Genomic DNA, 26563 nt, shown 5'->3' with positions numbered 1-26563 from the left:
TTCAAGCCTTATGCTGAGATGCTTAATTTTCTATTCAAAGCTAATGGAGACCCGTTTGTATAAATGAGAGTGATTAAAACCAAGATTGCAACAACATAAGTTGTAGCTCAAGAAGATTGGAGGGACATCTGGTGACACAGAGACCTGAGACGGTTTCCCTTCCCTCTTCACAGCCTGGCATCCAGTTGGCACGCGGCGCTCTGGTTGAATGCCAGCGAGGCTGCCATCTGTGTCCTTTAACCCTAAAGATGACAGATGTGGAGGCACAGAGTGATTTGAGATTCAGCTTCATAAACGAGAAGTGCTGCGACTCGCGAGCGTTTCCTGTCATTCACAACAAGCCTAAATGAGCGCCATCAATTAGAAAAGTGCTCAAATTAAACCCCTTTCTCTTCTCAATGCACAAGACATGAAATTGAAACTTGAGGGTAACAAATGACAGGCGACCTTTGATTAGAATTTCACAGGAAACTACAATATACAGATTCACTCACTTTCAGACATGTTTATAATATTTAACGTAAACTATATTGCTATTATTTTTTTCTTTTCTTTTTTTTTTATAATGTTTAATAAAGCCACTAATGATGTTGCTTATACTAACACAAATTAATCAAATATGAGTTTTCTGTTGGTGGACAGTATAATGGGTAAAGACATCCCGTAAAGCCAGGAAATACCAACCTAGATCACCCTAGCAACCGCATGGCCATGCCATAGCAACACACTTAAAAACTCAGAACACCCTAGCAACCGCATGGCCACGCCCTAGCAACACACTTAAACACTCAGAACACCCTAGCAACAGAATGGCCATGCCCTAGCAACACACTTAAACACTCAGAACACCCTAGCAACCGCGTGGCCATGCCCTAGCAACACACTATTTATATATATATATATATATATATATATATATATATATATAAATGACCTGTAATGATACAATAATGATAATAATAACAACTACCAGCACCATCATCATCAGTGTTATACCTTGTTCTTGTTATTATTAACAATGATAACAATTGTAATAATAATTATTAAAATTTATAATTCTTTAAAAATTATTCACCACAACAACAATAACTGATATTTCACAAGTGTAAGAATTATAATGCAATAAAAATAACAATAATAAAGATTCTAAGTTATTAAAATTATTATTTATAAAAATAATCTATAATACTAATAAAACAACAACAATAAAGATTATAATTATTAGAATGTCAATACTGTAAGAATGAGTTTAATATCACTAATCTAGATTAGTTTGCCAATTTAATCTCAATGAGTTTTCATCACACATTTTCAAAGATTGCATCAAATCAAACGACTCTTTTACTGTATACGCTGCTCTACCAGCCCTGAGCACCTCGGGACAAAGCGTGAGAAGGCCTTTGCCTTCTGATTACATTCACATCTGAGCTTCACCTGCACCTTAAAGTCCTGCCAGGTAAATTGCCCTCTCCCCCTTGACCCCCTCTTGTAACATCCAGCTCTGTATCCCAGCCCGTCTGCAGCTCTCGCTGGCTCATTCTTTATCCAAATGACAGTGTTTTTGGCCCAGTAATGGCTCTCATTTTCTCAGCGCTCAGCGGTATCCTCACTTTTCATCAAGCTGGATCACTACAGCAGGTCTAACTCTCAGTCGAGCACTAAAGAGCCCCCGACAAACAAATACATCATCTCCATCACAATCATCTCACCAGCATATAGACACAGACTCAACCGCAGGACTGACGACACTGACACCCGTGTGGGACAAGAAACACTTCTCACATTTAATCTTTTATGAAAATACATAAATAAATAATCAATAAATTCATGTGTAACAATTTCAAATAAGTAGATTATCATTATTGATATATATCTATATATCTATATCTATATATCTCTCTCTCTCTCTCTCTCTCTCTATATATATATATTTATTTTTTTACAGTGAATAATCTGTTCACTTTACTGTTTAAATAAATAATTCAACTCTTCACCCCAGGATACACATTGCAACCCGTTACTGATTTAATAATAATAATAGTAATAGTAATAGTAATAGTAATAGTAATAGTAATAATAATAATAATATACTAGTAATAATATGTTAATATCCAGCCCAGATCAGATGGATTCTTAAAACCTTTTTGTTATTATATATATATATATATATATATATATATATATATATATATATATATATATATATATATATATATATATATTAGATTTGAGTGACAATGAGTGAGATGTATATGAAAGACATTTAAGTTTGTAGTTTCTGTGCAATTCCATGCAAATAGGTGTAATATCGCAAAAAACGAATGCTATAAATCCTATTAAATTATCTTATCATAACATTAAAATTGCATATCAAATCAATTATATCCAACATAAAAGCAGTAAAAGACTAGACTAGGTATTTTCCTGAACAAAATTTCCACACACAATTTTATTTATTTTTTATTTTTTATTTTTTTGACTACTTGTTGAAAATGTGATTTCTTGCATTTTATAAAAGTCCGATTTACTGGTTCCGACTCTGGGAAAAGCTTGACCCTCTGGATATTCCCCAGAATGCCAACATGACATGAATCAAATCTATACATCTTGATTTGGGTGACAGGCCTTTGTGATTTGAAATTTGCAGTGGTTTCTTTTGCCTTTTGTGGAAGCTAAATTAAACAACTGTTGTTGATCCTCATTTTATGGGAACACGCAGCCAGTGAGCTGCGGCCGTTCCCTGGGGACACACCATCCTGACTGGTCTCCCCAGAGAGAGCGCCAGGAATCCTTGTAATCCCACAACACATACAACACACACACACACTCACACACTTACAAACCTCACCTAAAGTCTGCATGAAAACAAACACGTATCGATTACCACTGCTCAATGAAACTATTCCATTTCCATTTAAGCATATCAGAGTGACATAGCATGTCATAAAATCAGACTATAGATGTACAAAGAAAGCATTGCAATACATATCTGGTTAATTGATATTGATCATTTATTGCTTTTGTACTTTTTCTACATTCTGATTAGTAACTGAAAAAACAAAGTATCTTAAATATAATTATATCCAGCAACTTCTTAATAGTTTTTTGTTAGTATTATTATACTTATTTTACTTTAAATACATGAAACAAGAAAATTACTGATTTTGTTTTTTAATTCCCGATTGAGTGTTCATAACATTGTAATTGCATATATAACTACTGTGTTATAACTAATGAACAGCATATTACATATAAAATTATGTTCTATGTAGGAATATCATGCTTTCAGATGTGAGATGAAGTATCATCGTTTTAAAGAAAATTCAATCCTTAGATTAGTGATTATTACAATGTAATAACATATGTAAGTATTGTGTAACTAATGAACATCATGTACTTATATATAATTATGATCAGCAACTTCTAAATAGCTTTTGTTAGTGTTATTATAAAATTGAATGCACACTTACATCAAAATCATGAAACTTTTGCATGATACCCAATGAATAAATATTATATGTTGTAAATATTTTATTGTACACATAAATACACTATGTTAGTGCTATTATGAATGTAATCAGATTTTAAATACAATATGTGTAACATTAACATAAAATGTCAAGCACTCTAAAGGGATTTGATTCAAAGATAGAAGACAAAAACCCTGCATCCCAGGATTTCACTTCTGGAGTGTGCAGCTCTCAGTTTCTGATCCAACATTCTCTGAATAAAGATATTGTTGTTCAATTAACTGCTTATATGATTTTCACTCTAATCCTATTTCTCTCTATCCTCTGTTCATGAGGGATGGTCTGAAGTGCTGGATGGCCTGTACTCCTGTGGCGCTCTCTGATATGCAGCATTTGGCTGTGACATTCAAGCTCAGATCAGGTCTTAACACTGCATTGTGTTCAGTTGAAGCAGATCTGCTCTATTATATCAACAGCAGTGCCTTCCCATGATTCACAGCAAAGCGCTGAACGCAGTCCAAACAGGGTAACAGCCCGTAAGTACAGAAAAAAAAGTTTCAGTTTTGTTCAGATTTTGAAAGTTTTACTACTAACACTAACACATTTTTGTAATATTGAAAATAAATGTCCACAGGTAACATGTAAGCAGTATAATGTGCAAATATATATATATATATATATATATATATACGCACATTTTTTTATAAAGTAAAGAAATTGAAAACAAAACATTATTCTCAATAATAGTATTAGGGTGTTTGTCTGCATAAACTGTGAAAGGGTAATGGGAAGTCAAGCAGATGTCAGAGAAGAGGCGCATATGTTTCTGACACCCATTTAAGGCCTATAAAAAAAAAAAAAAAAAAAAAAAAAAATATATATATATATATATATATATATATATATATATATATATATATATATATATATATATATATTCTATGTGTATGATATGTGTTGTTATATTTTGAAATCTAGCATGTAAAGTCTAGATAAAAAAAGCCAAAGCGAAGCTTAAATGGAAAAACACAATTTTTCTTGTAAAACTGATGAACACGATATTCAAGAAAGTGTTTGATTTCACTAGCTTTAAAATAATTAATATGTTTTCTGAAGCCAAGTAATAAAGTGTTCATGTCAAAACAACCATTTTGAAGTTGCCTTACAACATAAATGTAATTCCTGTGATCAAAGTGAATTACAAAATTAAGCTGATCAGAAACCTCAATGAGATTAGGCATAAAATAAAACAACAAACAAAAGTAAACAGAGAGGAGCTTAATATTGCATTACAGCAAATGGTTCAATTTATGTTGTGAATTATATTTTGAAAGTGCATGCGACTTAAAACATCGTCATTTTGGCTTTTCTAATCATCAATCACTTCTATAATAACAAAACATAATCAGATTCTTTACAATGCTTCATGTTATTTCAGGCATTATTGCCTTTTAAATAAATCATGATTGTCTCAAACACAATGTACTCAAAACCACACTCAGATATTCAATTTCATTTAGTGGGTGTCTCTCAGACCACCTAGCTGCTTGGAGCTGTATTTTTTCCTCTTGTAAGCTCAAGGCCACATGTGCTCTTAGCCTGACTTAATGTCTACCTTTAAAACCAGGCATCCAAACAGAGCGCAATGATGCTTTATAGACCGCAACACTCGCAAAAACATAAAAGATGGTGCATTTACTGTCCGCCAGGCTTACCATCACTGTACTACATTAACATCTCTTCCCTTTTCAGAGATGTTGCTTCCTTGCACAGCCGACAACTTGCTCTTTTGTTGCGTTCACTCACTTAGAGTGCATGTAATGGCAGAAATGGGTAACGAAGAGGCAAGGGAGGCGAAAACACACACACAAAAGGAGATCTCAGAAAAGCAACCCCACCATGCGCTACTCTGCGTTCAGAGATGTGGGGCAGGAGGCAGCATCTTTAGGGTGTACCCAAGCAGCACTAAACTCCAATGTCCGTGGGCAATTAAGGCCATTTTTTTTAGCCGCTGGGGTCCGGCATCCCTGCCTTTACACTACAGTGGAAACCCTTTGTACTAATTGCTAGATTGTAGCTGATTTTCTAGTTCAGTTCCAGCCTATAATTGACTGACAATGATGGGAATGGGGGGGTGGGATTTCAGACTTGAAGGCACGGAAAGGGAGCTCAGACGTTAGGGTGAGTAGGTATCGAAGGGAAAGAGAGAGGACAGTAGTGGGGTAGTAAAGGGGGTGGTTAATGCTCTCATGTTGACTGCAAACACAAAAGTTTTCCAACCCCTGCAATGATTTATTCTTCCAGTGTGACCAACAAAATCCATCAGCAATTCAGATCTTCTCTACAACAAGTTTTGCTGCTCAACACAATCTTTAAAATCCATTGAGGAAACTCCATTGTATTCAGAATGGTTAGTTGCCTCTACCCACTTCGCCTAATCAAATGCAGTCAAACACACAAAAAAAATATATTCACAATGAGTTGCATCACAAAGGTCAGTGTGCAAAATTGCAGCATCTGTAACATAACTCAAGATAACACATTCCTAAATCCAACACAGCCCGCCCCCATCAGGCAACTTTCTCGTGCTGCATTCATTAATCCTTAAGGGATGATGGAAAGCACACATGATCCAGCCAAGAGAAACATATGGAGCATTCCTTTTAATTAACGCATGGGAGATATAACGTGCCATAGTCTTCGACCCGAAGCACCTGCACATCAAGTAGGGATAAAGGTACCAGCATGGATCTGTGTGTTTACAGGTGTTCACACCTCGCACACCGCCGTGGATTCACAGATACTTTCTAAGAGCCATTCGCAAGGGTCACGCATTCCTAATGGCGACTAGACTCACCACATCACAGGTTATACGCGATCAGTCTCCAACTCAAAACAACCAGCATACTCTTTTTGGCAGCTTTCACCAGCCGCCCAACATGTACCAGCTGGCACACACACAGCACATTAATATACCCAATCCCAACTGATCACAACGTTTCTGAACAAGGCCAAACATATTCCATAAGTTAAAAAGACTGACAGTAATTTTTGAGAGTCAGCTTACCTTGCCTTTCAGCTTTTCCCTGTCTGACTTTTGCTGCAGGCCCAAGACCCACAGATATCCAGCGTCCCAGCTGCTCGCAGAGGAGAGCCGATCCGAGACCCAGCATGTCTTCTCTCTGACTGTGTCTGTCTCTGTGTAAGAGGAGCTAGGAATGCACTGGCTATAGACTTTTGTCCAAGCTGTAGGTCTTTTTTAGTGAAGCAAGATTAGTTCATACAAAACTCAACAATACAGCACTGAAACCCATTGTTGATATTCAACATTTTTCACATAGCGGAACAGAATAGACAATACGGTAGCTAGGAAACCATGGGATGGATCACAAACTGATGAAATCGCATGATTTTCCGTGGCCTGTAATACTGTTCATTCAGTTTGTGGGAGATGCTAGATGTAAAGCAAGATCACTATCAGTGGAAGTGTAAGTGGATGAGAAGTGTGTAGTGGTGAACGGTAGTTTAGCCGGGGGCAGGTTGTTTTCACATTGTAGCAGACTACACAATAAATATTCTTTATTCTGCACGGTCTTCTTTGAAGGAAGAAATTCAAATAGACACCACAAATTCATGGCTCTGCAACTAATTCCTGAATAGATGTATAAGAGTTCAATAGTTCCCTCAGATCTCCTTTAAAAGTATGCCACTGAACAATCTCTAGACTACCTCAGCATGAACATAAAAATCTAGTCCTGTTTCAAACATCCCGAAGAGACTATTCAAAGGTAAAACCACACTAATTACAATTCAAGAAATGTCAAGTAAAGAATGCTGTAAACTGTGAAATTAATAAACAACACATTTAAGGCCAAAGGTGGTCGACTGAAATACAGTTAAAAAGATCCATCGGTTTAAATGTTTCAACAAATTAATCAATAATATCACTACGTTTACAGTCTTACCAGGTCTGTACCTGTGATCCTGTTCCACCACATCCAGCTGCCATATTTCCCCCCAGACTCCGAGTCCTCTAGGTAGCCAAAGAGGGGGAATTGTTCAAGCCCTTCCTTTTCATCACTTCAGCAATTGACCAATTGACAACTGATTGATGGTTATCCTTTCATACCTACAAAGGCAGAAATTACCATCACTAAATCGACGTACTGTAAAAGCTTCAAGAGTAAATTACATGTTGCTAAAATTCCCCTTCACTCAGTTCTATACAATAGCAAGCAAACAAAACAAAAAGAAGTCCTTTTTGCCAGTTCTGTGGCACTGTAGATTTGGCCTTCCCTGCCAAGTGCAGAAAGAACTTGACAGCTTCTTTAAATAGTGCGGCACAAAAGCTCTTGAATGAGGGATGGTACCCAGGCAGGACTGCCATTCTGCCATGACCATTATTTGCATTGAAAACAGAGAGGCTTGAGAAGAACAGATAAGACATGTGAGCTGGGACACTCCAACTAGCCTTGGTGGGGGTTCCTCTAGTCGAGCTTCTCAATGAAATTGATTACAAATAAGCAGTAAAGAAGCAAGAGGAAGAACTAGCCACTGGCTTACATGTTGTATCCCAATGGTGTTTATGTGACAGCGCTTTGTGAATAGATCGGTTTTCTGATTTCAAGGACTCGAGGGTTTGAGATTCACACAAACTCTATGGCCATCCATATGAATCTTCACACTCAAAAATTACCAATCACACAAAAAGCTCAGTTGAGGCCTTACTTGTAGACATCGAAAACATTTTTTATTCCTCCTTTTTCCTAAGCCTGCCTCCCTAAAAGGCCTGAGAAAGTAAGAATGGAATGGGAGGGGATGTCTAGGGCCTGTGTGTCTGCCCAGAGAACTCAGCTGCCAACAAGAGCCAGGGCTTTCTTTGGATATGGGAACAATCCAAACAGAAAACCCTTTTCAAGGCCTTTCAATCACAGCAGATGGGACCCAACCAAGAAGGCATCAACTTTGGAAAAGAGTAGTCTATTCACTAACGGGAGTGTAAGGGGGATACTATTCTCGCCATCCAGCATTTAAGCGCATTACTGAAACAGAGAAGCCAATGTGGCCAACATATTTAAAGCCTTTCAAAGTGACCTACACGTCTTGACGGACAGCAGAACAGACTATGGCTCAAAAAGAAGACTTTCTGAAGTCTTGTAGAACTGTCCCATCCCTTCTACCTCCCTCCAAAACCAACAAAAGCTACATTGCAAATGTCAGTGGTAACAAAATATGGTTTGGCATTGAATTGGAGGGTATAAATAATGCGGATATATAAAAAGTTAAGAGTACATAATTTCAAAGAAATTGCTTTAGGATTTTATTACAATTTTATCATTATTCTTATAAAGTCAACTTCCAAATCAAATAATTTGCCAAAATTTCAGATTTGAATTTTAAAAGAGCTGACAAAAGGCAAAAACACACTGAACATGATTAAAGATTAGATAATGTACTCTTCCTCCAAAACATCTTTGATATTTTTTTATCTTTTTTGCCAAAGGATGAGACATTTTTCCCTATGTTTTATTAATTGATCTCAGTGGGGGAGCACTCAAAATGGATATCAACAACTGGATAAGAGCAGAGGAGACGTCAGCAGTGTTGACACAAACCTCATGCTGGCTCCCACCTCTAATGTGCCAATATGTGCACTTTAATTGTTCATTCGATTAATGAATACATAAATAGGTCTCAGGATCTGGTCATGTTAATGAAGCTATTTTTAGACTCAAATAGCTGCTTCACATTTCCATGGAAATCTTACACCTTCCTCTTTTTACATACATATGCAATCAATCTTGTATATCTGAAAACACACATTTATTGGGTGCTTGAGCACCTGCCCCTTTGCCCCTTGGTACCCAAAGTGCCCTTTTGTCAAATCAAAATTTTCTCTAATTGTTATTATTTTTTTTGTCATAATGTACCCTTTTGTGAATGCCTGCCTATGCCCAATCTAAATATTAGTAAAATTTCTGAATAATAATTTAGCCGACAATAAGATGACCCACATGATGACCTTTCACCTGACGACGACCGGGAAGATTTGTCACGCCGCGCGCGCATTTTTTAATTGCCAGAGGATATTTTCAACACCGCGGAAGCTGGTAAGTGGTGTTTCATTCTCAGCGAAGTGATTTTTATTTTTATTTACTTATTATTATTTTACAAGAACGACGTGATGTGAGAACATGCAGATATGTTGTTTATATTGCAGTGTGTAGAATTGTATAAACTTGTTAAATCATCTAAACCAACAACATGTATGTTAGACCCTATACCATCTAAGCTCTTAAAAGAGGTGTTTCCAGAAGTCATAGGTCCTCTTCTGACTATTATTAATTCCTCATTGTCATTAGGATATGTCCCCAAAACCTTCAAACTGGCTGTTATTAAGCCTCTCATAAAAAAACACAACTTGACCCCAAAGAACTTGTTAATTATAGACCAATCTCGAATCTCCCTTTTCTGTCCAAGATACTAGAAAAGGTGGTATCCTCACAATTATATTCCTTCTTAGAGAAAAATGGTATATGTGAGGATTTCCAGTCAGGATTTAGACCGTACCATAGTACTGAGACTGCTCTCCTTAGAGTTACAAATGATCTGCTCTTATCATCTGATCGTGGGTGTATCTCACTATTAGTTTTATTGGATCTTAATGCTGCGTTTGACACAATTGACCACAACATTCTTTTGCATAGACTTGAACACTTTGTGTGTATCAGTGGAAGTGCATTAGCATGGTTTAAATCATACTTATATGACCGCCATCAGTTCGTAGCAGTGAAGGAAGAGGTATAATATCGATCACAAGTGCAGTATGGAGAACCTCAAGGCTCAGTACTAGGGCCGCTACTCTTCACGCTTTATATGTTACCCAGAGGTGTCAAGTAACGAAGTACAAATACTTCGTTACTGTACTTAAGTAGAAATTTGGGGTATCTATACTTTACTTGAGTGATTATTTTTCAGCCGACTTTTTACTTCTACTCCTTACATTTTCAGGCAAGTATCTGTACTTTCTACTCCTTACATTTTAAAAATAGCTTCGTTACTGATATTTCATTTCGGCTTGTTTTCATTCCGGCTTGTCATCATTCAAAAAAAAAAAAAAAAAAAAAAAAAAACCTATCCAGATAAATCGCGCAATCCGGATGGTGTGAATTTGATTGTGGTTGGATGATAAGTATAAACATATACCATTCCGACACCCTATTGGTCTGTACGCGATCCATCGCACCTGCACGTGACACAAATCACATCACAGTCCAGCCAGGACATAGACAGTTTTGGGTTCGTTTATCAAAAAATATATATCTTAAAAGTAGGGTTGGGTATGGAACCGGTATCCGATCGCCTCAGAGTCAGTCCCCTTAAATTTCACATGAAACCAGCGTCAGACCGTCTCCTCCCGTCTTTGAGCGCGCTCTTCAATCCGCAGAGGCGCAGACCGCGAACGGAGCAGCGCATGCGCACTTAAACAAACAGAGGACACAAGGTATTTGTTTATCGATAGATTGTTAGAATATCCATATCTGTGCAGTTCTTTGTCATAAATACAGTTTACAAAAGGTCACGAGGTAGCAGTCGGTTTCTCATCTGTAAAGTTTTCGCTCATCACACCACAGCCGGTTTCCTCCAGCGAAAATCTAGCCCTTAACACATATGAACGAACACATACTTTAATTAAACTTATTTAAATATACTTAATTTAATCATACGTACTTTATACTTATACTACTGTGCAAAAGTCTTAGACACGTTAGTATTTTCACTTAAAAGAATGGTGTTCGGACAGTTATTTATATATTTTGCTGTAGTGTGTCAGTATAAAATATCAGTTTACATTTCCAAACATTCATTTTGATGTTGTCAAACTGCTTGTGCATTCAAAATCGCACTAGATTATTATAAAAATTAATGGCAAACTGATATTTCCTACTGACACACTACAGATATAAATAACTGGCTTAAAACCCTTTTTGGGGAGAAAATACTATTTTTTCCATAAGACTTTTGCACAGTACTGTATTTTAAAAACGACATTGTTGCTACTTTATAAAGAATGCATTAATGACCATACAGTAATTCACAGAACTGATTTAAGACAGTGCCAGACAGTGCTGTTAACTAAATATCAGAGTGAGTGACAGAGATACAGTAGAAACATTATGTGTGGTTTTGTATTAAATAATGACCCAGATTGTGAAATACATTTATTAGCCTTAGATTAAGGGAAGCACAACTTGCACAACAAGCTATGGATTTATTTTAAATATTTGTAATGTTCTTTAAAGTTATCCATAGTTTTTTGTGGTTCTTTTTTTTAAAGTATCGGTTCAGGCACCGTTTGGGAGCCGGTACCGTTTTAAAAGTATTGAAAAGGCACTGGACCCTACTTAAAAGTTATTATTTCTCACTGGCTCATTTACCAAATGAGTGCTTTTTCTTCGTCCTCCACAAATTAAGCTAATGTACGTAGTTCGGTAGCGAGACGTTTTAATAAATTAGCGTTTTCGATTGACGATGTGATTGACAATGTTGTGATAAGTAGGCTATACCAACTTTGTAACTCGTTACCCCCCAAACACTGGACATAGCAGACGTATGTACCAAATACAAGAAGCTATCAATCAAGAAAGTATCAGGATTATGATTTCTTTTTCAGTTTTAGTTTTTGATTAATCACTTGGATTAATCATTCATTTTGACAGCACTATAATGTTTACTGTAAATAGACAACCATACAAGTGTAATTGTTACTAAGCCTGCACCAATGTTCTTGTCCATTGCCCTTGCAGATTCCTGCAGCTAATCATGGATGTACATAAACATTCCATTAAAAGTTATTGATGACAAGCCTCTGAAGTTTGACTTTTTGCACCATAACAATACTTATTGGCAACTAGTCATCATATCTCTAGTCCTTTAATGTATTTGCATTGTACTAAAGTGCGTTCATTTTAAATGGGCATATATGCGGCTGAGGAAGACCTGAAGGTCGAAACGTTGCTTGATTAAATTCCTCTGGAGCAGTAGTTTTCAGTGTTCAGACTTCACTTCTTTATTTGTCTATATCATTCAGTTGTCTCGCACCTGCGTCCTAATCGGATGTTTGGGATGTGCACACCATTTTTGTATTTTCATATATGCGGTTGAAACAGGAAGCCTAGTGCATCCCAAATTTTTCAACATGAACATTTTAATATAACATTATAGTCATTATGGCCTATGGCCTTTAGAAAAATGTTTTTTGAGGCGGTGGGGTAGTACACAATAGGCCCCTGTGGTGCGGCCTAAGCTTTTGTTCTTAATGGCATTTTTTTCCCCTTACATTACTTTTACTTTTATACTTTAAGTAGTTTTTTAAACCAGTACTTTTACACTTTTACTTTAGTAAAAATCTTGAGTTGATACTTCAACTTCTACAAAAGTCTTTTTAAACCCTAGTATGTATACTTCTACTTGAGTAATGAATGCCAGTACTTTTGACACCACTGATGTTACCCTTGGGAGATATCATCAGGAAACATGGTGTTACCTTTCACTGTTATGCTGATGATACTCAGCTCTATATTTCCTCGCAGCCCGGTGAAACACACCAATTTGAAAAACTAATGGAATGCATAGTCAATATAAAAAATTGGATGACGAGTAATTTCTTACTGCTAAATTCAGAAAAAAACAGAGGTGTTAATTATAGGGCCTAAAAACTCTGCTTGTAATAACCTAGAACACTGTCTAAGACTTGATGGTTGCTCTGTCAATTCTTCGTTCAATCAGTTAGGAACCTAGGTGTGCTACTTGATCGCAATCTTTCCTTAGAAAGCCACATTTCTAGCATTTGTAAAACTGCATTTTTCCATCTCAAAAATATATCTAAATTATGGCCTATGCTCTCAATGTCAAATGCAGAAATGTTAATCCATGCATTTATGACTTCAAGGTTAGACTATTGTAATGCTTTATTGGGTGGTTGTTCTGCACGCTTGGTAAACAAACTACAGCTAGTCCAAAATGCAGCAGCAAGAGTTCTTACTAGAACCAGGAAGTATGACCATATTAGCCCGGTCCTGTCAACACTGCACTGGCTCCCTATCAAACATCGAATAGATTTTAAAATATTGCTTATTACTTATAAAGCCCTGAATGGTTTAGCACTTCAGTATTTGAAAGACCTCCTTTTACATTATACTCCTCTATGCAGGGGCGTAGCAAGCTTTTCAAAAGTGTGGGGGATGGATGCGGTTTGTTTATAAACAATAAAAATGATGAACACATTGACAGAGGGGTACAAAATGCAGGGCTTAAAGTTCTCTGGCACTGTGCGGGATTTCTGGCTTGCAGCGTTTGGCTGGGAAAAAATAATCCTACATTAAAAAAAAAAAAATCAGAAAAGGGGAGAAAAAAACGCAAAATCAGAAAAGGGGAGAAAAAAAACGCAAAATCAGAAAAGGAGAGAAAAAACGCCCACACAAAGCTTTTTCTCTGGTGGTATAAATCATGTAACAATTTACTGTTTTTAAACATTAAAATAATATACACTTTAATTTCATAGTTCTTCAACAGGTATGCAAACAATATCCCAATAATAGCAATTAGCATTAGTCTAAAAAACGAAATATAATACCAAAAACACTCGACATGTCAACAAAACGATTAACAGAACATCTTCCCAAACACATATCAAGCTTATTTAAATACATCTAAAGCATAAACACTCATTCAAAGTACCTGGAAAAGGGAGATGTAAATAACCATAAGTTCCCGCCTCCTCAGCACGAGCTGACCGATAACACGCCAAGAGAGGCGGGACTTAAGGCAGAACAGCCAATCATCAGCCGATCACACTCAAAGCCGGTGTCAAGTTTGAGAGGGGGGAGGCAGCCGCGGCGAGCGCAGACACAGAGTGGCCAGAGAAACGGAGGAATGACTGTAGTAAGGCGTTTGTGCAAAACTGCGGAAAAACTGCAGAAAATGTGCGGGTGTCGAACCCTCTCACCGGGAAAAGTGTGGGTGTTAAAACCCCCACATCCCCCACGGGTGCGACGCCCCTGCCTCTATGTCCGCTAAGTTCTCAAACCTCAGGCAATTTGATAATACCTAGAATATCAAAATCAACTGCGGGCGGCAGATCCTTTTCCTATTTGGCGCCTAACTCTGGAATAACCTACCTAACATTGTTCGGGAGGCAGACACACTCTTGCAGTTTGAATCTAGATTAAAGACCCATCTCTTTAACCTGGCATACACATAACATACTAATATGCTTTTAATATCCAAATCCGTTAGAGGATTTTTAGGCTGCATTAATTAGGTAAACCGGAACAGGAAACACTTCACATAACACCGTACTTTCTACATCATTAGAAGAATGGCATCTACGCTAATATTTGTCTGTTTCTCTCTTGTTCCGAGGTCACCGTGGCCACCAGATCCAGTCTGTGTCCAGATCAGAGGGTCACTGCAGTCACCCGGATCCAGTACGTATCCAGACCAGATGGTGGATCAGCACCTAGAAAGGACCTCTACTGCCCAGAAAGACAGCGGAGACCAGGACAACTAGAGCCCCAGATACAGATCCCCTGTAAAGACCTTGTCTCAGAGGAGCACCAGGACAAGACCACAGGAAACAGATGATTCTTCTGCACAATCTGACTTTGCTGCAGCCTGGAATTGAACTACTGGTTTCGTCTGGTCAGAGGAGAACTGGCCCCCAACTGAGCCTGGTTTCTCCCAAGGTTTTTTTCTCCATTCTGTCACCGATGGAGTTTCGGTTCCTTCCCGCTGTCGCCTCTGGCTTGCTTAGTTGGGGTCACTTCATCTACAGCGATATCATTGACTTGATTGCAAATTAAAACAGACACTATTTCAACTGAACAGAGATGACATAACTGAATTCAATGATGAACTGCCTTTAACTATCATTTTGCATTATTGACACACTGTTTTCCTAATGAATGTTGTTCAGTGCTTTGACGCAATGTATTTTGTTTAAAGCACTATATAAATAAAGGTGATTGATTGATTGATTGATTGATTACTATTATTTAGTAGAATGTATGTGATACTGCTACTACTGTTGAAAAAATTAATAAAACTTTACACAACCACACAATATTTATTTCATGTTTAAATTTTAAAAGCAAATCCCTTTTATTTACCAAAAAATAAAATGTGTTTAAATTTCACTAATGAAAAGACTAATTAAATTTGGGTATCGGTACCGAATAGTGAAATTTTTGTACCGTGACAACACTAATTGACACACTATTTTCCTATTTAGTGCTGTTCAGTTACTTTGTTACAATCTGTATTGTTAAAATCACTAAATAAATAGAGGTGACTTGACTTGACATAGACATAAAAATATCTGCAAACTCAATATAGCTGTAAGTGTATCTGTGCATGATGAACAGGTTAGCTGGACAGGTTTGTTCTCTGTTTGTAGTGTGTGGGAGCTCCACAGGTCCAGGACAGGGGGATGTGATTATCTGTGTGTGAACGAGGCCCTGCTGCTCCAGAGGAAAGCTCCTTACAGTTGAGAGACACACTTTGACACCACTGGTCCAAACAAGCTGCTCGACAAGGTGAGGCAGGGGTTCTGCTTGTGTTTCACCCAGCAGGAATCTGAACATCATTCATCACTTACGTCAAGACTTACAGCACAGAAGCGTTGTGTGATTGGCATGTGGAGATCATTATCTCTCATAACATGGTGTGGTCAGGCAGCCGGTAGGTGCTCGGACTAATCAATTAATCAAAACTTTATCGAAACTTTATCTTTGTAGACAATCAAAATAAATGCCAATAGTAAATTATGATGCAAGATATACTTTTCAGCCAACTAACATGGAGGCTTCTGCAAGTGGCAAATTGAATTATTATTATTATCATTATTATTATTATTATTATTATTATTATTATTATTATTATTATTATTATTATTTGTAAACAGTAAGGTGGTGATTTTTTATTTTATTTAAAAAAATGTACTTTACACAACTGTCTTGCTGGTGTAACTATGAAAAGACCGAAAATAAAATTATAAATATACATACAATAGCATTCAAAAGTTTTTATTTGAAGTATCTTATGCTCACCAAGACTGCATTTAAAACAATAGTTTTATATATGTTTTCTCTTTTAATATATTTTAAAATGTAACTCATACCTGTGCCGGCAACATTTAATTTTTCAGCTTTTCAATTTTAGCGCTCAAGAACATTTATTTTTATCAATGTTAAAAACAGTCATGCTGTTTTATATTTTTGAGATGAACTTATAGTGAAGGGATCCTGATTTCAAACACTATATTATTAATCATCTACATCTACAGCAACTGTAACGTCATTATACTCTCTCTCTCTCTCTGTATCTCTCTCTCAGTAAACAGAGAGTCCTGCTGTGAAACAGTAGCTGTACCGTGTAGCTCTGCGAGTGTCTCTTCACACCCTGGTGAGTGAACAGCATCATAAAGCCTTCCCTGGGGAGGTGTGAGATCTCTCTCCGGCCTCAGCAGCGCTTGGAGGAAGGTGTAACTTTAATGAGGTGCTAATACTCACGCCCCCGGGGTGAGTGCATGACCCGGCGGTCATCCGGCTAAGTACACAACCATTAGATTGACTGAGGTCAATCTTAAAAACGCTGAAATCTATGTGTGCAATCATTTTAATAGCTTAAACTTGTTATCTTCTTTTTCTTGAACAGTATATCTGAGTGAAAAGCATTTGTTAGCTATAAATAAAACTATTAAAAACATTTACGTTAATTGAAATAAAGCTGAGATAACGTGGAAATACTATGTAAATGAAAATTGAAAATGAAAATGTTGAAATAAGTTGAAGAACCGAAATTGCTGAACTGGAAAATGGTAATAAATAAAATAACAAAATATAAAAATAATAATAATGTAGGCCTAAATATATTAATATAAAACAAGAATAAAATTTACAAAAGCACACAGAAAATTACTAAAGAAATTACCTAAATTGAAAGTGAAAACTGAAAATGTAAAAATCAAAGCTAATTCATGTTAATTAAAAGATATGATTGTATATAAATACTAAAATAACACGGGAAAGGATTAAACGTTCATAGTTTTCATCACTTATGTCACATAATATATACATTTATATGTAAAATAGTTCACACCACTTCTACACACAGATTTGCATATATTTGCCATTAAAATCTGGATTACGCTGTTTTAACCTTTAACTAATAAATATAATGCAATGAATATCTGTCAGTCATATACAAATTAAACAAGAATTGTATGTAATAGCACTAATAAACTGAATTTGTTTTAAATACACAATAACCAGGTTTATTTATATGACATTCAATCTATTAAAGCAATCTGGCATTTAAACTAATTGAATCTTGCTTGTTCTACAACACTATTTAAACAATGTTCATACTTTAAACTTAACTTAACTTGTCGTTTGGTGTGACTCACCAAAACTGCAATTTTGTTTTTCATAATATTTAGCTTTTTTTTTTCCTTCTTCTTTTCTTTTTATGTATGTAGTATTTAAGGTGTAAAAAAAAAAAAGAAAAAAAAAAAAAATTGAGGTTATCTCTAAGAAAATCTATGCAACTAACAAAGCACTATTCCTCTCTACCATCCCTTTCTTTTGCGTACACCATTGTTTCATTGTTAATTTCATCAGCATAGCCCAAATCAATAATAAAGTTAAGATGCTTAGCCAATCCCATTTTAGATTATTTTATTTTTTTTCTATGGATCCTAATTAGTACAAATTGTTGCAGCGCTAAATCACAGCAGAAACCGCCAAAGACTTCCTAATCTCCTTCGGAGGGAGAACCTGTCAAGCGATTAGCTGAATTACCCCCAAAGCTACAAGTTTAAAACAAAAGCAGTTTTTGCTGCAGGGCGGAGAGTAGCAGTTGTACGTAAATCTGCATGACAGTTCGGCCCACATTAGCACAGCAAAAAGGTCCATTACAGCCATTTTTGGGTCACACTGTGAGAGGAGCGTTGTGGAATGGTTGGCACCTCGGCTCAATATTCCTCAGCATTGCTGCATCACAAAGAGAGGTGTGTGTTTTACCTTCGGGGGCTAAAGAATTTAGCACATTTAAAGAGCCTGCTTCCTAACAATGGCACTCCTGGTGACATCAACGCCTTGAAAATCAGACTGCGAGCAGATAGAAAGGCCTTAATATTTCGGGAAGAACTAATAAGGTTTTACAAAAGAACTAAGGTCATAAATGGTGTAAGCTGATAGCAATATGGACAACAGATGCTGTTAAATAGTATTTTTGGAATCTTTCAGATGTTAAAAATAAAGAATTCGACACCAAGCAGTCAAATACGGCCTACTTTTGTGAATTTACTTTCCCTGTATGATGGGAATGATTAAGTTTCACACATTGCTACATGCTGCTTGAGTCTTGTGTAAAGATAGTGTGGGTCAATGTGATATGATGCTAATTTTTTGTCTGAAACTATTATATTATTTTAAATAATTCATATTCTGGAGGACATGAGGTCAAAAATGTCAGAGTGGTACAACTGTCTGAATATCATAATAAAGAAAGAAGCCTCATTAAAAGAAAAAATAAATAAATAATATATATATATTTGGTCATAATTACAATTCGTCATATAGCATCATATAGTATTTTGGTACACAGTAAAAGCCAGTGTGTTAAATTAAAGGGTTGGTTCACCCTAAAATAAAAATTATGTCATTAATAACCCACCCTCAAGTCGTTCCAAACCAGTAAGACCTCCGTTTATCTTTGGAACACAGTTTAAGATATTTTAGATTTAGTCCGAGAGCTCTCAGTCCCTCCATTGAAGCTGTGTGTACGGTCTACTGTCCATGTCCAGAAAGGTAAGAAAAACATCATCAAAGTAGTCCATGTGACATCAGAGGCTCAGTTGGAATTTTTTGAAGCATCGAAAATACATTTTGGTCCAAAAATGGCAAAAACGACGACTTCATTCAGCATTGTCTTCTCTTCCATGTCTGTTGTGAGAGAGAGTTCAAATAAAAGCAGCTGGATTTCCGGTTCGCGAACGAATCATTCAGTTCACCAAATCGAACTGAATCATTTTTAACGGTTTGCGTCTCTAATACGCATTAATCCACAAATGACTTAAGCTGTTAACTTTTTAATGTGGCTGACACTCCCTCTGAGTTCAAACAAACCGATATCCCGGAGTAATTCATTTACTCAAACAGTACATTGACTGAACTGCTGTGAAGAGAGAACTGAAGATGAACACCGAGCCGAGCCAGATAACGAACAATAGACTGACTCGTTCACGAGTGAAGAACCGGTTGCATCGTTGTTCGGATCCCCAGTAGTTCTTTCGGACAGTTCAATTCAATAAACAGGTTGAAGAAAACAGTTCACCGGTTCTTTTGCGCTCAACGTAATGGCGTCATTTGCAATGATTGCCCTTGTTTCAAGCCTTCTGTTCACCCGCGCACATAAAACTAGCACAGAATCAGTTCAGAATCAATCACCAAAAGAATCAGTTCAGACGCTCTGTGTGTCGGCTAAAGTATCTTAAACTGTGTTCTGAAGATAAACGGAGATCTTACTGGTTTGGAACGACTTGAGGGTGAATTATTAATGACATAATTTTCATTTTTGGGTGAAATAACACTTTAACACTGCTCAGAGCATATATGGTCCCACTCTAAAAGAGTGTTGAAGTAACACTGAAGCAGTGTCAATATTTATGGCATAATTATGTGATTAATTATTGTGATTAAAGTGCTGATTGATCATAAGTGATGAATACTGGATGTTAACAAGCAGAATCACCAAACGAGAAAATCACAATTTGTGTGTCACCATTATAGTGGTCAGTGTTTGCTTTAGTTGTGATCTTGACTTGTGACTTTTTAAATGTAAAATTTGTTTGGCAAGCCTAGAGCAAAAACCATCAGGTTATAATGATTATGTTTTAATGTAATCATTGTTTGACCTGATTCACTGAACTCATTTACAGTCTTTTCTCTAAGTAAAACTTCCATTATTGATTGTAACAGCTTTGATTCCACAATGAAAGATTCTGTGTTTTCTATACATTTTGTAGGTATCTCTTGCAAGTGATTCTGATTTTTTTTATTTTCTTTTTTATTAAGGAGTCTTGATTTTAGGCACACAAAGATAACAAGAATCAGGGTATGAATCTCAACAACGGTGACAAAGCATATTCAGATAAACAGATCTACTCTGAACATCACAAATCTAGATACTAAAAATTCACATAAAAAACAGCAAAAATAAAATATAGTTAGAATAAAAAGTTTAAAAGACAGTTCAGCTCATAATTTATTCATGCCGCAATGCATGATGGGAACCATGGATAAGTTTTTTTTTGTTGTTGATGGTAAAACGTTGTTGTGATCCTCATGCTGATTATTGATCTCTGTTTGTCTAAACTAAAGAACTCTTTCTTTATGTAGAACTAACTTTTAAAAACATGTTTTATTATGCTAAAAATGCTGGATCTCTTACGTTTTCTCACCTAATTTATATACGCAGTAAAGAAACCTGAACTCAGGCATTCAGGTCACTCCGTGACAATTAGTTCAAACCAATTATCAATACCACATGATTGGCTTAGCTCTGGTCTCTCTGTATGTTACAACTCAGTTACCACACCCTCACAAAATCCAAAGTTAATGACTGAAGGATCAAGATCCCAACTAAAGCAAACACTGATGACTATGATGGTGACACACCAATGGTGATTTTCTCGTTTGCTGATTCTCCTTGTTAACATCAGGTGTCTTCAATAATGGTCAATTATATCTCAATTAACTTCTTAATTATCTCATTAACTTCAACTCTGCTTCAGTGTTGCTTTTAACACTGCTTCAGAGTTTATATGAGTCCACACTCAGAGTGTTAAATTAACACTGGGGATTTTGCTGTGTAACATCTAAACCTCTATTAATTCATAATAATATTTTTTTAGACACATGAAATTCTAACTGGTTAGTATTTGCTCAAAATTGGTGATGCTGTTTGTGGAGATGATTTATCATGCTGCTGAGATCTTGAGCGATTTAATATATTTTAATATTTATATATATATATATATATATATATATATATATATATTGATGATATATATTTAATATATCTAAGGCTGTGGCTAAAGTCAGTAGTTCTTGTGTTTCTCTTTTTTCTTCAGTGATTATGCTTGTTAACATCCAGTGTTCATCACTTATGATCAATCAGCACTTAATTAATCACATAATTATCTCATGAATATTGACACTGCTTCACTGTTACTTTAACACTCTTTTAGAGTGGGACCATATATGCTCCGAGCAGTGTTAATTTAACACTCTGGCTTTTACTGTGTAATATCGCCCATTACTACTTCAAAGAATGACTTCAAATGACGGATCAAACTCCTCACTGTCGGCGGCTGCTGTGAACTGAAGTACAGGCATGTAGGAAATACCCCTGCTTACACAAAATACTTACAAAAATACAGTATCAAAGAGTTCCAATAAAACAAAGCATGCTATTTTGACTACATCCCTACACTTCCACACAGAGATCAGATGCCGCTGGTGACAGGTCATGGATGTACAATGCCACTGATTACAGCTGACAGATCTGATCAAAGACAAACGGTTACTGCAGCACAATCGAGTGAAAACAGGCCAGGAATCTGAACTAAAACCACAGCTGGGTCGCACGGCCCCTATGACACACACATCTCAGCTGTAACAAAATCAAGCCTGAATCCTAATATTGCCACAAAGAGTGAATGAGCCAGTGCTAAACATGAGGGCACTGATGAGAGGAAGAGCCTTTCAGAAAACAATCTGTGTTTTACTGCTGGAACCTTCCAGTTCCATCATTTGATGAGTTTATCCAGTCTATACTCTAATTAAACATTTTAATGATTATTATTATTATGGTTATTATTATTGTTATTACAAATATAATTTATTTCATTTATTCAATATTAATCATTTAATATTTCATTCCATAATTTTATTTAATGTCTATATTAAAGCTTTTGATTAGGCATTACACTCTTTTTTATTTGTTAAAAATTATTTTCATTCATTGAAATAATATTAGGAATAACTTGCACTTAATAACTTTAACAAAAATAGGAAATGTTGCCAACTGAAATACATATGTTTGAGTTTAATTATTAAATAATCATTACATAATTAAATAATAATAACTTTCTAATAAGTTAATAATAATAATAATAATATCTTACAAAATATGAATAAAATCCATAATAGAAGATAAATACTAGGGATGCACATTATTGGATTTTTCAATATATATATATATGATAAATGCAATGATAGTTTATAAATACTAAAATAACAAAGTCACTCTATATTCACAAGGCCTCATTGCTATGTTATGCATTTAGCAGACACTTTTATCCAAAGCCACTTACAGTTCAGTACATTCAGACTATACATTTTTTTACCACTATGTGTGTCCCCTGGGAATTGAACCCATGACCTTTTGTGCTGCTAACGCAATGCTCTACCACTGAGCCACTGGAACTACTTTTATATTATTGCTGTCTGGTGTATTTTAGCGGAGCTGATATTCAGCTTCAAGGAGCAAAAATATCAATTTTATAAACTTAATTGATCATTCCCATTATCTCTTCTTTTTTTTTTTTTTTTTGTTTTGTTTTTTTTTTAAAGCCCAGTCATGCAAAAGCGCTGCTAAATTGGCACCTAGCGTCACAATCCACAATGCTGTTGCACTCCTGGTTCCATGTCAAATAAGGCTCAATAATCAATTAAAGCATTGATCATCTCTAATGAAAGATCAATTGCGTTAGTTTCCCAGTCAAAAACTTCCACAGAACCAGAGACAAACACAGTCTTTGTATATGCTGTCACAATGAAGGTTATCTCTGCGGCCGATGGCAGCCCAGGTGACAGCTATTTCCCATGATGCAGCAGGATCAGTCAAGCTGTCCATCTATCAGTCAGCTGACCGCTGGTTCCCATGGTCCCCCCGCTGCCCCTCACCAGCGCTGAAAGCCTCTATTATCTGGCGGAGCTGGAGAGGAGCTGCTCGGGCTTTGATAAGTTATCACCGGTCCCAGGTGAGAGCCGGCTAACAGCACATCAGGACAAAACAACGCCTGGTGATGAAATAGGCCGTCTTTATCAGCCAGCGGCGCTCTGAGCCACTCTGGTTCATGCAGGTGCTCTTAACACATTTATATATGCGGATAATCTAAAAAGATCATTTATTGGAAATCCAAAAAAAAAAAAATCTAATTTCAGATTATTCAGACACATGTTCGGTTTATTTTTCAGTGTTTACTTTTAAACAGAGCTAGCTTTTTCCCAATTCTACACCAACACATGTATTCATTTATTGATAATATATATATAAAAATATATATATATATATATATCCTCTTTTATATACATTCTATACATACTGTACTATTTATTAATTTAATCTAATAGTATGAATCTAAAAACATACACACACATTAAAATACATTTATTTAATATCTTGTATTTAGTTGTAATACATTTTTATAATATGTTATTTTGTAAAGAAAGTAATATGTTTATTCAGCATAATTTTCATTATATATTATGTGTGTGAATATTAATAAATATTATATATATATATATATATATATATATATATATATATATATATATATATATATATATATATATATATATATTAATTAATATAAATTAGTTATGTTTTATAACATTTATAACATTTACATTTTTTTTTTTTCATCTAAGAATTCTGGGGAAAAAAATCATGAAACCTAAATTTAAATTCATGAAATTTAACTGCACAACTGTTTTCAACACTGATAATAATCAGACATGTTTCTTGAGCAGTAGATCATCATATCATAATAATTTCTGAAGATCATATGACACTGAAGACTGGAGGAACGATGCTGAAAATACAACTGCACATCACAGGAATAAATTATATATTGCGTATTATTTATTTATGTATATATTTTTTTACATTTAATCTCATCTGTCTCACTCTCCCTCTCTCTCTCTCTCCCTGTGCGTATGTAAGTATGTTTGTGTGTGTGTGTGTGTGTGTGAGAGAGAGTAGAGTAGCCTTTGTCTGAACTGTTCATTGGAATCTCTTGTGAACATGTGAATGAGATCAGCGCACTCTATAATGATTCCTCTCTCACTTCCTCCCAGTGCAGATCTGACAGGGAGTGACTGACTGTCATTCACTAACATGTGGCTGCCTGAAAACAAAACAAAAAACAAACAAAAAAACATTTCATTTGATTTTAATTAGTTGTATTCACGGCCCTCAATCCAGTAAAATGAGTGTAACTACACCACCTTGTGTACAAACATCTCCCTGCAGAGCATCATCCGGGAGAGAAACATGACGGCTAACAGCGTTAGCAGACGGCTGAGGTGAGTTTACCTCATTCAGAGCGCGACGTCAGGCTTCTGTGTCAAACCAAGCACTGCTTTCCTGACACACTAATAATCCGAAGGTTGGCAGAGTACACCGTTTCATTACCTGAGCCGCCCAACGCAGCACAAATGTCAGATGGTCTCAGTTCCACCAAGTATTCCACGTATTGTCATCCAGGTTTTCTAATTCATTTCCACAGTTTCGGTATTGTACCAGTTTCTGATCATTACAGAGTTGATTGCACTCATGGACGCAGCCATCCAGAACCCGCACGCTCTCGAGGAACAGATGAACATTAAACAATCTTTCGAACGAGTCAGGCGCGGGAAACGCCAACAAAGCGACATATCCCGCATTCAGCGCCAAATAATGCGCTTCCCGACGAATAATTGATTTCATTTCCTCGTTTTTCTCCAATGTGAAATCTCCTTCGGCTATTATCTAATCTCATATCTTCGCCGCGGTCTGAATTACACTCCTTCCACTCTGGTAAGGCGGCGAACGCTTGTTTGTTCTGCTAATTAACTTTATTACCCTGATAGCTCCCTACAGCCTTTGACGAAAACAATTACCATTCTTTATGTTTTTTTCTCTTCTCGCTGGCAGAAAGACTATTAATTAGAAACGGGCCCTGGTCTCTGCCATGTTCCCAAGCCCTCAAGCAGGATAGCATTACATTGTCAGTAGTAATTTAGCTCTCATCTGTCTCTGCTAATTATTGTCACATTCATCAAATTCATCAAGGAAAGTGCTCTCAGAAGGATTGCATATTTGCAGTTAATATAGCATAAACTGGTACCCATCACCACATTTGTGATGATGAGAGGGACACAACTTATTCAGCCCTAATTAGAGCAAGCTGGGTAATTAATTATGCATTCTGCCTTATTACTTCTGAGTCCCAGATATTGTTTGTGGAAAAGCTGGAGAGGGAGAGAGAGGAGAAAGCAGGGGAAGCCAAGATGCATGGCAAGGGGGGGTCAGGATTGGGGAGGCAATGTGTTTTGTCATGTGCGCCTCGCCGTAATTCCCACCTGACAAATGTTTGAGAATCGGGGGGAAATTGCAACTTGTCAGCCGCCGAATAACCTGCGTAATAACTGATTAATGAGCCGCACCTGTGACAGGTGCGCTTAGGGAGACCTGCCACGACGGAAACAACCCACAAACATCCCTAAAAAAGATGCTTTACTTGAATTAGCGCTTCGTAGGATTACACGTTTCACAAATCAAATGTTCACTGGAGGAAAAACGTGTGACAACTAGCCCCAGTGTCCTCCAAAACAGGACTGGGCTCAAAACAGAATGACACGCAAAACCATTCCAGTCCGTTTACTTGTTCCCAAACATATTTTACGTGACAAGCTCTAGTAACGGAGTGTCTCCTCTGATTTGGTGACACTGAGATGTGTGTGTGTGTGTGTGGGCCCTACAGGGACCTGGCATTGTCCTTCTTCCAAATCCCATCTGCACCTTTCCTGCAAGGCTTCTCACCGTGCTACAATTACACATGACACATTTAATCACATCACACAGTGTCGTCCTGGGACGTCTCTCATGGATCTGTGTTTACTCTTGAGGTCAAACCTGACCTGCTGACGGCTACTCTATCTGTCCTGAAAGGATGGAGGCTTTCAGGGAAGGTAACGGCA

General features: G+C 36.5%; 1 protein-coding gene and 1 long non-coding RNA gene across 2 annotated transcripts in view; one reads left to right on the top strand and one right to left on the bottom strand.

Annotated features, from left to right (window-relative positions):
• Positions 1–6651, bottom strand: part of LOC127943336 (uncharacterized) — a 45460-nt gene extending 38809 nt beyond the window's left edge. Inside the window, exon 1 of the long non-coding RNA XR_008149622.1 lies at positions 6538–6651. This is a non-coding gene — a long non-coding RNA (uncharacterized LOC127943336). The remainder of the gene's footprint in view (positions 1–6537) is intronic.
• LOC127943318 (uncharacterized) overlaps positions 1–26563 on the top strand; it is a 368782-nt gene that overhangs the window by 185300 nt on the left and 156919 nt on the right. The window lies entirely within an intron of this gene.

Source organism: Carassius gibelio, chromosome A22, assembly GCF_023724105.1.
Source record: "Carassius gibelio isolate Cgi1373 ecotype wild population from Czech Republic chromosome A22, carGib1.2-hapl.c, whole genome shotgun sequence".
In the NCBI taxonomy this organism is placed as follows: domain Eukaryota; kingdom Metazoa; phylum Chordata; class Actinopteri; order Cypriniformes; family Cyprinidae; genus Carassius; species Carassius gibelio.
The sequence above is the reverse complement of the archived record's forward strand: the minus strand, read 5'-3'. Positions and strand labels throughout refer to the sequence as shown.